This window comes from Peromyscus californicus, unplaced genomic scaffold (genome assembly GCF_007827085.1).
Source record: "Peromyscus californicus insignis strain IS unplaced genomic scaffold, ASM782708v3 Scaffold_17__1_contigs__length_78620276, whole genome shotgun sequence".
Classification (NCBI taxonomy): domain Eukaryota; kingdom Metazoa; phylum Chordata; class Mammalia; order Rodentia; family Cricetidae; genus Peromyscus; species Peromyscus californicus.
This window is the reverse complement of record NW_026294469.1, coordinates 14,168,240-14,183,893: the sequence shown is the minus strand read 5'-3', so window position 1 is coordinate 14,183,893 and position 15,654 is coordinate 14,168,240. Positions and strand designations below refer to the sequence as shown.

The window sequence follows — 15,654 nt, the reverse complement described above, 5'->3', positions numbered from 1 at the left end:
GTATAAATTTCTTTAGAATTACCTTTTTCACCTACTTGTCATTTTTATGCTCACCGTACGAAAGTAATAGTAATTACAGGGGATCCCAGAAAACTATCTGGTTAGACTAGTCTTAACAGTGAGCTCTGGGTTCAACTGAGAGACACTGCCTCACTAGAGATGTAAAACTCCATATTCTCAGGCACACATATGCACTCACATACATGCAAACACTCACACTCAGGTACACACACAACACACAGCTGCAAGTAATTACACTCTCAGTATGCCTACAGACTTAAAGGTGGCAAACATCTAAAGGTGTGCTTTAATGTTTAAGTCCCACTGTACAGTAATAATTATCAACATCTAATTGTATATAATACTACACATCCTCTTCTATAAAAGGAGGTTCCGGTACTAAATGAATTCTAAAATTTCCTTTCGGGACTGACTTTATGGACCCATAAAATATACAGTCACACAGGGCTCCACCTTAGAATAAATTTTGCATTTGGTTTAACAATCTATTGTTATTGTCTTGAAGTTTTTAATAGTTTTTTTTTTAAATAAAGGGACTCATTTTTCATGTCATTCTAAACTCACAAATTATATAGCTAGTCCTTTTCATTGTCATTCAAATACTGTGACTCCATAAATGTATGGTTCTAGACACAATGGCAATTTTAAAAACCAACAAAACTAAAGAGACCTGGTTTCCATTAGTTTCAGAATAATGACTTTCAAGAATACAGTTAAATTCCTTTACCTTCCTAGATCCACAAATTACTTTCCCTCACACTAACCAACTGACCACACCAAGTCCTTTTCTTGGGGCAACTTTCAGACTGCTAATCTGTGCAGAACTATACCTTCCCTCCCTCTCACCCCAAGATTTGTGATTAAATTATAAATATTGAAAACTTAGAGCATCACACTTGGAAAACAAAAAATGACTTCTGAGCCAGGTATGGTAGTACAAGTCTGTAATCCTTGAACTTGTAGGTTGAGGCAGGAGGATCACAAATTCAAGGCCCATCTGTACTACAAAGCAAGATTTTGACTTAGTTGTTTTTTTTTTTCCTTATGGCTTCTCTAGCAAAACAAATCCTCTACTACTCTGAGTAAGCACAGTCAAGCTCATTCTTTATATTCAGACGGTCAACAACTCTGAGCATAAGGCACTGCAGAGCTGGCCATAACCATTTCCCATTTACCCCATTCTCTTGCCCAGGGCCCTTCAGCTACACTCATCTTCCCATTCCATACACAGACCACGCCCTCTCCTGCTACATGGCCTCTGCACACACTATTCCCCTTATTGAGAATCCACTTACTACTACTCTTTACATTAAAATCTTTTGACTTTTGGGTCTCCACTGAGATGCCATTTATCTATTACTTGCTTCTAATTCTGTGTGCTTCATTGGATTATATGACCCACAAAGAGAGAAAACATGTTTTGTTCACTCTGTATTCATAGTACTTGGCCCACAGGAGAAAGTAAAAATGTGTTCAATCTTTTCATTCTTGTGGGCCCCAACTATGTGTATTTCCTTAGATTTATGCCTTAGCCCTCTCAATCTCTCCCTATTTTCATCTCTAGGCTAAAGATTCTAACTTGAAACTCCAGACTTAAAACTCCTCTCCCAACAAGGTCCAGTCCTTCAACTATGGCACCTGCAGTTAGATACGCCTGGAGTCCCTCTCTAGCACTCACAACTGGACATGTCTCAAGATACTCCCTGAGGGATGGGGTAATAATTCAATGACACAGTGCTTGCCTAGAAAGCACTCTGGGTTCAATTCTCAGCACTGAAGGAAAAAAAGAAAACTCGAACACATTCATTGCTCCAGTTATAACGCTCTTATTTTTTCCCATGTTGTTAATGATGGTATCCCTTCAGAGGTCAAACGTCAAAACATTCTTTCATGCATAGATAACGCCGGATTCCTTCTCTAAAAGTGCACCTGAATGTTCCTGAAGTCATGTGGGGCCTCACCACTTCTCTATGGTCTTTTGAAATAATGATTACATATTTATCTCCATGTATACTCAAGATGAATTCCAACTATATCATTAAATGTCCTCATCAATCTCTTGAGCATTCCTTCATGCTTTCCAACAACCGTACACTTCTACTTTGTATTTCAAAGGCCTTCTCAAACCCAGTGTAGCAGCATATAACTATCATCCCAGCACTTGGGAGGTAGAAACAGAAAGACCAGGAGTTCAAAGTTAGATGTGTATATAGCAAGAACATGGCCAGCCTGGACCATTTAAGTCCCTGTCTGAAACCTCTCCCTGGCCTTCCCTTCAAAGTCCCTCTTTATCTTGCCCAGACTACCTTAGCAAGGCAATCTAGGTTGATGGTCAAACCCATAAACTCAGAGCACGACTGACATGTTAAAAGATGACAAGGGGGCTAGAGATCTGGTTTAGCAGTTAAGAGCACTGACTGTTCTTCTATAGGACCCGGGTTTAATTCCCAGCACTAGCATGGTGGTTTATAAGAACCTGTAACTCAGGCTGGGCGGTGGTGGCGCACGCCTTTAATCCCAGCACTCGGGAGGCAGAGCCAGGCGGATCTCTGTGAGTTCGAGGCCAGCCTGGGCTACCAAGTGAGTTCCAGGAAAGGCGCAAAGCTACACAGAGAAACCCTGTCTCAAAAAACCGAGAAAAAAAAAAAAAAAAAAAAAAAGAACCTGTAACTCCAGTTCCAGGGAGTGATACTGTCTTCAGACCTTAGCAGGTAACAGGCATGCAAATGGTACACAGGCATACATCCAGACAAAACATCCAAACACATTAAATAAAAAAAGTGAGAAGGAAAAGTAGGAAAATCAGTCCCACCGCTTAACCTATCCACATCTTTTCATCTTATAAAGACCAGACAAGTTAATGTAAGTAGATCGCTTAAAACAACGCTTGGCACACAACCAATACTATCTGCAGTGTTTTACAGCCACATTTTCAATTATTAATAACCTGCACTCCATCTGTGACTGACTGTTGCACCAATTCCCTTCAACCTTTCCCTTCTGAAGTCACAGTTCAGCACAGGTAAGGAGCAGCTGATAAGCTGCAGTTCTGCAACCCTGCTCTCACTCGAAAGCACTTTCAGTCAAAAGCTTCTTTCTTTTCTTTCCAACAGCGTTTATACATCTCATGCCCTGAGATGTCCCCAAGTTTATTCCTCAAAGAATTCCCAGCCCCGCTCAAAGATTCTCTGTCTACAACTGGTCTGCTCTTTCCTCCACTTTCTCATTCCCAAGTTCCAGATCAGAGAACATCTTGCCACCATCTTCACTGCCAGTGGCAATGCTGTTTCAGGCGTGTTTTGGGTTTTTTTTGTTTGGTTGGTTAGTTTTGGTTTTGGATTCTTGAAACAGGGTCTGTGTAGCCCTGGCTGTCCTGGAACTCACTCTGTAGACCAGGCTGGCCTTGAACACACAGAGATCAACCTGTCTCTTCCTCCCTAGTGCTGGGATTAAAGTCGTGTGCCACCACCACCTTTCTGTTTTTGTTTTCTTATGCTTCTATCTAAATAGAAATGACTACTCTCCCTATAACAGTCTAATTTCAAATTGTATTCTCTTTGCATGAAAACATTTAAAATAATTAAAAGTTCTTCCCCTCAAATACAAACAGAATATGGACTTTAATCTATAAAATAGTCAGGCCTCACTATTATGAGCGGTGCCTTTCTACCCTCTTAGGGCATCTGCTATACAAAGGAATAGGTAACACTAGTGAAGTATTTACTGACGACTCATGATTTCCTAGGAACTGCAAAGTGAGAGCTTCAATATTCCCAAAAATTGCCAGGTGTAGTGGCGAACATCTTTAATCCGGTACCTGTGAGCCAGAGGCAGGCAAATCTCTGTGAGTTCAAGGCTAGCCTGGTCTACATAGCAAGTTCCAAGACAGCTAAAGCTACATAGTGTCTCAAAAACACAAAAAACAAAAGTCAAACAATTCCCAGAAATGCTTGCCCACTCCTCAACTTGGACAATAAATTATCAAGTGTACTATATTATTCCAAAAACAATTAGTAACTTAAGTGTGCACATGGCTCTACCAATCAGTGCAAACCATTCCTTTCTATAAATGAAAGTGGGAAATACAAAAACAAAACAAAAGCAGAAAAGAAATGGTAACTGCTAAAGACACAAAAATCTAGCAACTGGGCCATCTAACCTAAAGAATAGTCTTCAAATCATTTCTCGGATCTCCAGAAAGGTCTTATCCAGTGTCTGATAGTGTTTGGACCCAAGGACAGAAACGACTTAAGGGAAAAGGTTTGTTTCAGATATAGTTTCGGAAGGTGGCAATAAAGCACACCGGGGTCAGCAGAGAGCACACGCAGCAGAGAGATCAACCAGCTCCAGAAGCAGATCTGAGTTCCAGGGCCCTCTTCTACTGATCTTTAAGAGACACTCTAGAGCCTTCAAAATAGCACATGCTGAGAGCCCAGCAGTCCAAGCATGAGCGTGTGTAGGACACTTCAGACTCGACCCATACACTATGCCTACAGCACTTTACAGACCCCAAAATAGTTGTGTACTCAAGAAGTCAAAAATGACAATGATTACAAATGATTCTTATAAAAACATAATTATTGTGTAATTTTTAAAAAGTTACTCTATTGACGTATTTCTTTAAGGAGGGGTATTGCCATGGTATATGTGTGAAGGTCTGATGACAAACTGTGGTAGTCAGGTCTCTCTTTCCACCATGGGAGTCTTAGGGATCAAACTCAGGACACCAAGATTGTAGGCAAGTTCCTTAACACTGTGACCCATCTCCCCAAGCTAATTATTTTGGAATTTCTAAGAAAAGAATTAAAAAAAAAATCAAAGAAAAAACAGATCACCTTAAGTCAGAGCTGTCTTCTCAACTCTCATTACTGTTATTCTATATACCTTAAAAATATTACATATGTTCCTACAAAATCAGTAGAAAAGTTAAACTGGATGCCTAATCACCAGCTTAATGTTTTAAAAAGAAGTGGGCCAGTAAGAGAGCACAGTAGGTAAAGGTATCTACCTCCAAACCTGATGGCCCAAGTTCAATGCAATTATCCTAAGGACCCACATGATAGAAGGAAACCAACTCCTGAAAGGTGTCCTCAGACCTCCACATGTGCACTGTGGCATGTATGCAAACACACATGCACAAAAGAGAATTTTAAAAGCAATTAAATTTTGTTTTGAAAAGAAGCAGCTAATACCAGGCAATTGTAGTCAAAATATACAGTCCCTAGACAACAACCTGGTGTCTAGTTCATCAGAAGACTTGAAGTAAGCATTCAGAAACAGATAAACAAGTTAAACAACGTTTAAGATAGGAATTATATATGGCAGCTTTCTTGTTCTTGCAATTCGTATTTTATATACACTAAAAAAATTACTCCATGTGAAGTGGGAATGTTTAATACTAACTCTTCAGGGATATATTTTTCTGACAGTAAAATAGATAAATTGGGGATATTACACATAAACATGTTGTTATTTGTTCATCTAGGAAAGCTGGGGAAGACCACTTTTAAAGAATTAGAAAGAGGTGGCAGGCAGGCTGTGAGCTTCAGTACAAGATGAGCAGGAACACAAAGAAGTGATTTGTTTTGGTCTCATATACTCCAGATCTGAAGCAGATGATGCCAACAACCTGGAAATGCAAACAGTCATAAGCAAAGCCCGAATCAAGCCTGCCTGGGTCATCTAGAGGACTAGGAAGGAGACATCTCAGCAACACAGTGTTTTTAAGAAGAAATTACACCAAACACCTAGAAGAACTGAGGTGAGAAAGCTACACTCTCACATGCTGTAACCAGACCCTAAGCCCTCGTCACCAGGGCAACACTCCAGAATTCAGGGTAAGCAGCTGTGATAAAATATCCTAACAAAACAACTTAAGAGGGAAGGGGTCTACTTTGTCTTATCGTCCCAAAGGGATACAGTCTAGTGTGGGGAAAACACATGGCAATAGGTAGGGCAGGGATGGTGTCGAGAAGCAGCAGGCTGGCTGGTCACAATGCCCCTACACTCAAGATGCAGAGTATGAACAGGAAGTAGAACTAGGCTATAAATCCTCAAGGCCCACCCCCAGTGATCCACTCTCTCCACTGAGACTCCACTTCCTAAAAGTTCCACAACTTTCCCAAAGTGTCGCTAGCTAGGGACCAAAAGTTCAAGCATATGAACCTACGGGGGACATTTCACACTCAAACCATAGAGCAAAGCTTTCATCCACATCAGCTGTACCATTCCTTCTACACCACCTCACCTACCCAACTACAGGATCAACTCAAGGGAGGTCCAATGGTGAGCCTGTCCTCCTGATTCCCTTCTGAGTGCTGGGATTAAAGGCCTGTGCCACCATGCCAGGCCTTCTGATTCCTCTTAGTGATAACAAGGTAGCAAGCAACCAATGTGCCCCCTCATCTCATTTCCTCTGCTGAAGCGATACCCCTCCAAACTCCAGGGAAAACAGAAAGCTTAAAAAAGAACTAGAATATCAGAGAACATGAAAATATCCAGGTTTTCATCACACACACACACACACACACACACACACACACACACACACACAAGTCCAAGAGATGTAGAGTTCAAACTGAAAGAACACCAATTGTGCTAAAATTATCAATTTTACAATAGCATTGACAGAAATGCTTCAGCAATTACAAGAACTCTCTAAACAAGTTAAAAACAAACAAACAAACCCTAAGCAAATCAGTAGCAGATGAAGACCCAAACGGAAATTTAAAAAGCTGAAAAATATCAAAAATCTAGGTGGCCGCCTTCAGGGACAGAGGAAATACACAGGAAGCCCAAGTAGCACAAAGTATCCAAGCAGAACAGCACAAAGACTGAAGAACAACTGGCAAATGGCAGACACTCTTGAACTGTAACCAAGAGCTACTGCTGAAGGTGCAGCCTTACAAGGGAGAGCAACAGAAAAATTAGGCTAAAAATGTACTCAAATGGTGAAAAGTTCCTCAAGTTGGCAATAGACATAAAACTTTTGGATAAAACATAAAGATTCAGGATTCAAAGTGAACCCCAAACAGGATAAACCCAAAGAAACCCATACCAAAAGGTACAAGCATGAGAAAATATAAAAACAAAAGAAAGAGTTCTAAGAATAAGAAAGGAAGCCATAACTACAGAGGAAAAGTGCCTTGAATGAGAGCAAATTTCTTACCTGAAACCATCAAGGCCCAGAAGGAAAGCAAGTGTTTTTCAAGAGCTAGAAGAAAAAGTTATTAGTATAAAAAACCTCTACCCAGAGAAGCTGAAAAGGAATCGATATTCTCATACAAAAGAAAAGGAAAGGAATTGTTCACAGACCTACCTTAAAACAATGACAAAAGCTCTGAGCCAAGGAGGGTGGTGCTCACCAATAATCCCAGCACCCTGGACACAGAGGCAAGAGGATAGTCAAGGTCAGCTTGGTCTTTACAACAACTTCTAGGCCAGCCTGAGCTAGAGTGAGACTCAGTCTCCTTGCTCCTATCCTATCCCACTCTCCCCCTGAATAGTTCTTAAAATCAAAAGAAAGAAAAGTAAAGAAGTATACCCCAAAACAGTAGAGATCAAGGTGAGAAAAAGTTTAAATGTTCAAGTAATCCACAAGTCTGTAAAAGAAAAACCAGGAAGCAAAAGTCAAGTGGCAGGTATATGCCCTAATATAGCAATAATTATATTACATATAAATGGTCTAAATACATCAATGAAAAGGGAGCTTGGCTGAACAGATTTTAAAACATGATCTAACTATATACTGTTTATAAAAAACTCACTTCAAATATTCAAAGTGACTAAGACAAGCATATTAAAAACAGTAAGACAAGTTGGGTATGATAATATATGCCTGTAATCCAAACAGGTGGAGGCAGAAGGATCAGGAATTCAAGGCTATCCTTCACTACTAGAGACCAGCCTGGACTACCTGGGCTATAGTTTACAAGATGTCACCAGTGGGAATAATTGGATAAAGGATACAAGGGATCTTCCTGAACTGTTCCTTAGAACTACATGTGGAGCTACAGGATTCACACAATAAAAGTTCAATTTAACGGGAGTAGTGGCACACGCCTTTAATCCTTGTACTCAGGAGGAAGAGGCACGAAGAGTTCTGTGAGTGCAAGGTCAACCTGGTCTACAGATTGGGTTCCAGGACAACCAGGCTTCAAAGAGAAAAATCTGTCTTACAAAGAAATGGGAAAAAAAAGTTTAATTTAGGGGGCTGGAGAGATGGCTTTTCAATTAAGAACACTAGTATCTCACATGGTATCTCACAACCATTTGTAACTCCAGGCCCAGGGAATCCATGCCTTCTGGCCTCTGTGAGCACCAGGTGCCCAAGCAGAGGAAAGACTTACATGCAGGCAAAACACCCATACACATAAAGTAATAAACTAAACTTTAAAAGTTCGATTAAAAAGTCACTCATTGTTCTAATGTGAACACTTCAGAGCTCAGTTAGCCCTTTATCAAGCCTTCATCCTGGACATAGAATATACACAGACACAAATATTAAATGTTTTGCCTATCCTCAAACACACTTAAGTAGAACTCACACATAAATGAACAATGAATGACTTCCTAAAGGGCAAGTAATGTGAGCCAATCTCTGAGCAAGCAGCAGTACTTTCACAAGCAGGGATGGAAAGACGGTAATCTTGGAAGAAAGGAAATCATAAATAAAGGTACAAAGTCAGAAATAAGCATGATGCCTTTGCAGAAAGGCACATGTGGATGTTGTCAGATAATAATAAAGATGGATAAGTCAGTCTGGGAGGAATTGAGTAGGATCCCCAGAAGCCAAAGACAATTCAACCGCCACTCAGAGAAGCCTTCCCTACCAACCTAGAAAACCAAAAGCAGTGAGTCCCTCCTGCTACTCATCCCTTATACCACCCAGTCTCTCCACCATCCTCTACAGCAGTAGCTGCAAGCAAGCTATGGTCATTAAGTCTAGACTCATCTGTATGGTTTAATGCTGCCCTGTTCTCTAGTTACCTTGAGTCTACTTTGGGGTTTGTCATCCATTAATCACTCAATAAATGTCAACTGAATAAATAAGCATGCAGTAAGAATCCACTCTCAGTCTTATTTCATACAGCTACTGCCTTCCTTTCCTCCATTTTACCCAACTATGTGGAGTGTGTGTGTAGCACAAAGTGTAGAAACAATGTTACTACCTCTGCTGTGGTGTTATTTTCCATAAAATGAGAGCCTACTCCCAAGACTGGATGATTCGCTCTAGTCTGTGAAGTTATCCATAAACAACAACAAAAGTCCAGGCACAGCACTCCATGCCTCTAGTCCCAGCACTCCTGGACTGAGGCAAGAGGATTACTTGAGTCCAAGAGATAGGAACTGCCCAAGCAACAAACCTGTTTCAAGAAAATAAAACACAGCAAAAAAGAAAAAGCCAGCATTCCTCCAGGCCAAACTTATGAAAAACAAGGCAGGTTTCAGAAAATGTCACATACCAAAGACTAAGAGATATGCTGCTTAAATACAATGCAGTATCTTGGATTAGATTCTGGAGCAAAGGAGGATATTAATGGAAAATTAAAGCTAAATCCAAATTTAGGTTTAAAAAAAAAAACAAAACTCCTTATGAGGGGTTAGAGAGATGGCTAAGCAGTTAGAAGTACTGGCTTCTCTTTCAGAGGACGTGGGTTCAATTTCCAGCACCAAACAGTAACTCCAGTCCCACGGGATCCAATGCCTTCTTCTCTACTGGTACTGCATGCACTAGGTGCAGACATACATACTAGCAAAACACCCATACACATAAATACAAATAAATCTTTAAAGCGCACACACACAATGGGCACTAACATATGATTAAAATTTGAATCTATTAATATAACTTCATGTTACCAAACAGAAATAGACCTAATGCCTCTATAAAACCTGCACTTGGTGGGCTAAGCAAGAGTATCACCAAGTTGGAGGTCAATGAGATACATTGTATCAACAAGGGGGCTACATAGTGAGAACTTGTAGCAATGCGTGTACCCACACAGACACTCCTTCACCAGGTTTGTTGTTGGCTCATGTTTATAATCCCTTCCTTTGGAGGGGTAAGGCTGGAAGACTTCTGTGAGCTGAGGTCAGCCTAGGCCAGAGCGAGAGACCCTGTCTCAACACAAAAACAAAAACAGAGAAGGGCGGGAATGTCAGTAAGTCATGCCAGGAGCAAAACTCCATCCAGGTAGCAGGATTCCCAGAAAACAAACAAACAAAAAAAAAAACCACTATAAATACTTTCATTATAACTCTGCCTCATGATCTCACCAGATGCCACTCAGTGCTTGATTGACAACCAGTCTCACCTACTCAAGAGGCTCATTCACTCACTCAATGCACAGCTACTGAGTTCTACTACTTATCATGGACTATAAAGTCTATAGGAGGAACACATGGCTAGGGGAGAAAGCTATGACAATGTCGGCTTTCATTAAGTTTATAAACTCCACTGAGCAAGTCACTTAAATGTTTGCACAAATGATTAACACTCCCAGAAGTTATACAGTCTGCTGCTAAAAACAAATGGAGCTGGAGAGAGGACTTGGTGGTGAAGAGCACTGACTGCTCTTCCAGACAACACAGGTTTGATTTCCAGCACCCACACGGCAGCTCACAATTATCTGTAACTCCAATTCCAAGGGATCTGAACCCCTCTTCAGACACCTACGTGGTGCATAGACATAAGTGCAGGCAAAATACTCATATACATTTAAAAAATAATAATAATAAAATAAAACAGGTACCAAACAAACCAAGAAACATTCTCTAAACCCAGTTATCATTGGCTTTTGAATAAAGGCTTCTCAGGTTTCAAACCACACACAACCTGGAGTCCTGTTAAAACATACTAATTCAGTCGATGTGGATGGGAGTCTGAAATAATTCTTTGGGAATTCCCGGGTAACGAAGATATTTCTAGTTCATGGAGCACATTTGAAAGAAATTATCATGGCTCTGAGGTACCATGGAAAGACCTTCAAACTATCTTGCAAAACGCAAGTTCCATAAAGGCAAGTACACTTTGTCTCTTTTATTCACTACAGCATTCTCAACACTTAACAGACGGCGCTCAATAAATATCTACCAGATAAAATAAATGGACGTATGCTCAAGACTAGCACTATCAATTGCTGCACACTTGGCTCTTGGATCCTTGAAATGTGGCTACTGAGAGAGGAGCTGAACTTTTTAAGTAACCACATGTGGTCAATGGCTACCACGAAGAAGACACAGATCCGAAGGAAAAAGCACTTAGCACAAAGTCTAGGTCTGACTCTGAACTCTGCAGCTTTTAACTGAGTTAACTTCTAACTTTTGGGGGCCTCATCTTCATCTATGAAAATTAGGGCAAGACCTTCTGCTTTCTGGAGCTCTTGGTACGATCATAAAGAAACGTACTACTTACTATTAAACACAAAGTGTGGTTTAGGTGACATTATCTGTCCTCCAGAAACAATTCAAGATCACAAAGACTACTCTGCCTCTTGCCCGAGCGTACCAGAAATGCCAAGCGAGTTTGGTTTCGGTGGCTTTGAAATAAGGCCAAGGTCATAAATGTGGTGGTGGGGGTCGGAGGGGGTCCCCGCTGCAAGGCTGACTAGTAAGAGGCAGTGACGATGCAAGTCATCCCGATTCCTGGTCACTCTCTCACGGCATTGTGCTGCGGGTGAGTGGCCTCGCGTTCATTCATTCCCACTGCCCCGAAGCCCGCTACTTCCCAGGCACAGTCCTCGGCCCCGGCCTGTGCGCCCTCCCCCGTCGCCCCGGACCGGCCTGGGTCAGCCCGGTACCGCGGCAGCGAGTCCCGCACGGCCGAAGCCAGGAGCCATGTTTAGCCCTACCTCTCTGTCAATAAAACAAAACTTCCGTCTTCGGAAGAAAAACGGTTTCTAACTCAATGTCAAACTAGGACGCCAACTCGCAGCGGTGCGCGGCCGCCCGGCAGAGGGAGACGCCGCGCGCCGGGCGGCCCCGGGAGTCCCCCGCCGCCGGACCCCCCGGCGCCCCGGCCGGCCGCGCGACCACAAAAGGGCCGAGGAGGCGGGCGCGCCGGGGCCTCCGCCTCGGCCCGCTCCCGCGCCAGCCGGCCGGCCCGCCGCGCACTCACCTCGGCCCGCGCGGCGGGCAGGCGCTCCTCAGGCCGGCGCGGGCGGTGGCGGCGCGCTCCCGCGGGCCGCAGCGCGGGCGCTCCTCTCGGGCCGCCGTCCGCCGCGCCGCCTCCTCGGCCTCTGCCGGCGGCTCCCCCGCGGGCGGGCGGGCGGGCGGGCGGGCCCGGCACGAGCTCCGCCTCCGCCGCGCCCGCCCCCCACCCCACCCCCCCCACCCCCAGCCTCGGCGCCGGGCCTCGCGGGCTCGGCGCGCTAGTTCCCGACGAGCCTCATGCAGCCGCGGCCGGCGCTCGCCCGGCGTCTCCGTCAGCGCGGGGCGCGCGCGCCAGGCCGCCCGGGCGCAGTCCTCCCAGGCCGGTGCGGCTGCGCGGGGGAGGCGGCGGGGGGGGGGAGGGGGGAGGCCGCGCTCACCGGATGCCCGACCCCTCCCCCGCGGCGGGCGCCCCTCGGCCGCCGCCGGCTGCGCCCCTGGCCCCGGCCGCGGTTGGTTCCGGCGTGCCGCCGCGGCGGTCGCTTCCTGTCCCGCCCGCCCCGAGGCGCGGAATCGGGGGGGTATCGAGGCTTGGGGCCTCGGGCAGGAGAGGTTTGCCCACCTGTGTCCGGACAAAGACGGCGGCGGCGGCGGCGGCGGCAAGTAGAGCCTGGGGGAGCCGGTCGCGGGCGGCAGACATCGAAGGCGCCGTCGCTGCGTTCAGGCCCCGGGCGCCGCACAAGGCCACGCCTGATGCGGAGCCACCTGTGGCGGGATGAGTGGTTCGGTCGAGCCCGGCGCCGGCGACTGGATGCACGACCGAGGGTGGGCGGTGAGGGGAGGCCACCGGCCTGCACCGCCGCCGGAAGAGGCCGCCGGACCTCGGGGGACCAGAAAAAAAAAATACTGCCGCCGCCACCCCCGCCCCCGCCGCTGCAGAATAGGGGCTGCTTGCTGATGCCTTTCACCCCTTTCCCTGGCGAAGCAGACCTCACTACTCATTCTCAGAACCGAGCTTGGCCTCCCTGCCCCGTGCAAGACAGAGCCCTGGGCCTCAGTCATCATCCAGGTGCAGGCAGCCAACCACCCGCCTTTGCCTTTTTCTCAATAGCTCATTGAGAGGCTTGCATCTTACTGCTTGCCAACCACGAGCAGGAACCACGCGATAAGATCTCTCATAGATGTTAATGGCCCCGTTTTACTCCTTTAAATCTATATTGTCAATAGATTGGGAGTGGAACCTGGTGTGGAGTCTCAGAAATGACATTAAAATTATCTACAGTTTTACTATCTTGTTTTTACTTAATCTACATATTCCAAGTACTGTACTTGAAAGCAAGTCCACCTCTCAAGTGCTGAGATTACAGCTGGGCAACAGTGCCTGCATGGCCTAAGAGGTGCCATTTTAAAAAGTACAAATGTAATAGTTTGAAACCAAGTCAATCATTAGCCTGTTAATGGTCCACAAGGGAACTATATTATGAATAAAATGTGGTCTTTAAAAGAAAAATATGTCCAAAAAAAGAGAAAGATATACTTAGCTTGGAAGAAAGTATTTGCAAACCATATATCTGATAGAGGATTTGTATTCAGATTATGTTAAAGAACTCGAACTCAATAAAGAAGGCTAATAATCCATTTACAAGTGGATGAAAGACTACACATTTTATCAAAGAAAATATTTAGATGATTACAAGTAATGTTCAGCATCATTAGTCACTTAGGGAAATGCAAATTAAAACCACAATAGGAAAGCTCTTCACACCCACTACAGTAGCTGCAATTAAAAAAGTACTAACCCAGACAAGAATGGTTGGTGAGAAGGAGGGCAAATTACAACCTTCGTGTATTATGGAACTGTAAAACTGTACTCACTGTGTGCTGGGTTCTTGGGAAGTTAACACGGGACCGTACAATCCCACTAATAGGTATTACCCTCAGAAAATTAAAGAGGTCCTTCTCACTTGTTCATAAATATTCATGTCATTATTTATAATGGCCAAAAGAGAGAACAATCCAGATGTCCCAAGAATTTCTGAAGGGATCAACAAAATATATATGCAAAGGAGCAAAGTACTCATAAAAAAAAAATCTTACTTCAAAAACAGTAAGCCAAAACTGGGCATAATGGTTCATTTCTGTAACATCAGCACTAGGGTGTACAGAGCAGGAGGGTCAAGCGTTTAGACCAGGCAGATTACATGGCTAGTTTGAGATCAACGTGGACCAAAGGAGCCCCTGTGTCAGAATGATAGTAATAAGCTAAGTGGAAGAGACTAATGCAAAAGAGCACATCCATGATTCCACTTAAATATCTATAAAAATCACACATAATGATTGGCAGTTGCTTAAGGCTGGAGGTAGGAATGTGGGGACTGACAACAAACAGTGCAGGAGATCTTTTTGTAGTATTAGAAATTTTCTAAAACAGAGGAAGATAATCTCTGTAGGTGAACCAAAAGTAATTGAATGTGCATTTGGAAAAATGTTGGTATGTCAAATTGCTTCAATAAAACAAGCTTTAAAGACTTCTTCTTAGCCGAGCGGTCGTGGCGCACGCCTTTAATCCCAGCACTCGGGAGGCAGAGGCAGGAGGATCTCTGTGAGTTCGAGGCCAGCCTGGTCTACAAAGTGAGTTCCAGGAAAGGCGCAAAACTACAGAGAAACCCTGTCTCGAAAAACCAAAAAAAAAAAAAAAAAAGACTTCTGTTCCTCTAAGAAGCCTAAAATAACAATGCCTTTTGTATCTCGTTTGAAAATAATTTGCAATTAAGAAAGTACCTAAAATCAAATAGAAAACTGAGTACTGTTTGCATTGTATGATGTAATAAAATGCACTCTCCTCCATATCTTGTCTAACCAAGTACATTTACCCCCTCGGCACCTCAGTGTCTGCCTACCACTAGTCATTCAGAAATGTGTCTTGACTTTATCCTAACAGGGTAGACAAGGGGTATGTTTCAGGGCAGGAAGGAACTAGGGTCAAGATTTGTCAAGAATGAGTAGGTGTAAGGGTTATTTGAAATAACAGATGAGGGAACCCAAAGTGAGGAATAATCCACATCTATTTTCTGATGTTTTTCTTTGATGTTACTTCCCGTTCACACTGTGCCCAGAACTCAGATCTCTCCCAGTCACACCAGTGTGAGCCTCGGGAGCAATTTTGGGTCTGGATAGTACAGGTCAGGTTTTTTGTTTTTCAATTTGATGAATTTTTAAATGAATTTTTTTTATTTCCTCCATTGTAAATAAGCCCTAGTCATTTGTTTGCAATTAGCTTAAAAACAAAACAAAACAAACTAGAAAATGGTTCCTGTAATGTGCCTGTTTAAGGGAGAAATGTGGGAGTGGGGTGATTAATCTTGACAGGTTCAGAACCACCTAGAAGACAGATACCCCTCTGGGTGTGTCTGTGGGAGTGTTTCCAGGGAGGACTGTCTAAGATGAGACACTCTACCTTGACTGCGGGCAGCCGCATTCCATGTGCTGAGGTCCCGGGCTGAATAAAGAGGAGTGGAGCATCAGCCTTCATCTCTCTGCTTT

The 15,654-nt window shown here is 43.9% G+C and overlaps 1 protein-coding gene across 2 annotated transcripts in view; it reads right to left on the bottom strand.

Moving 5' to 3' along the window:
* The window catches only part of Galnt1 (polypeptide N-acetylgalactosaminyltransferase 1), a 77,994-nt gene extending 65,143 nt beyond the window's left edge, over window positions 1-12,851 (bottom strand). Inside the window, exon 1 of one of the 2 annotated variants that reach the window (XM_052741670.1) lies at window positions 12,734-12,851. The gene's annotated coding sequence lies outside the window, so the exon portion shown is untranslated. Of the gene's footprint in view, window positions 1-12,139; window positions 12,214-12,733 lie in introns of those variants that run through there. The other variant, XM_052741668.1, reaches the window with a different exon arrangement.
* Between the last annotated feature and the right edge of the window lie 2,803 nt (window positions 12,852-15,654).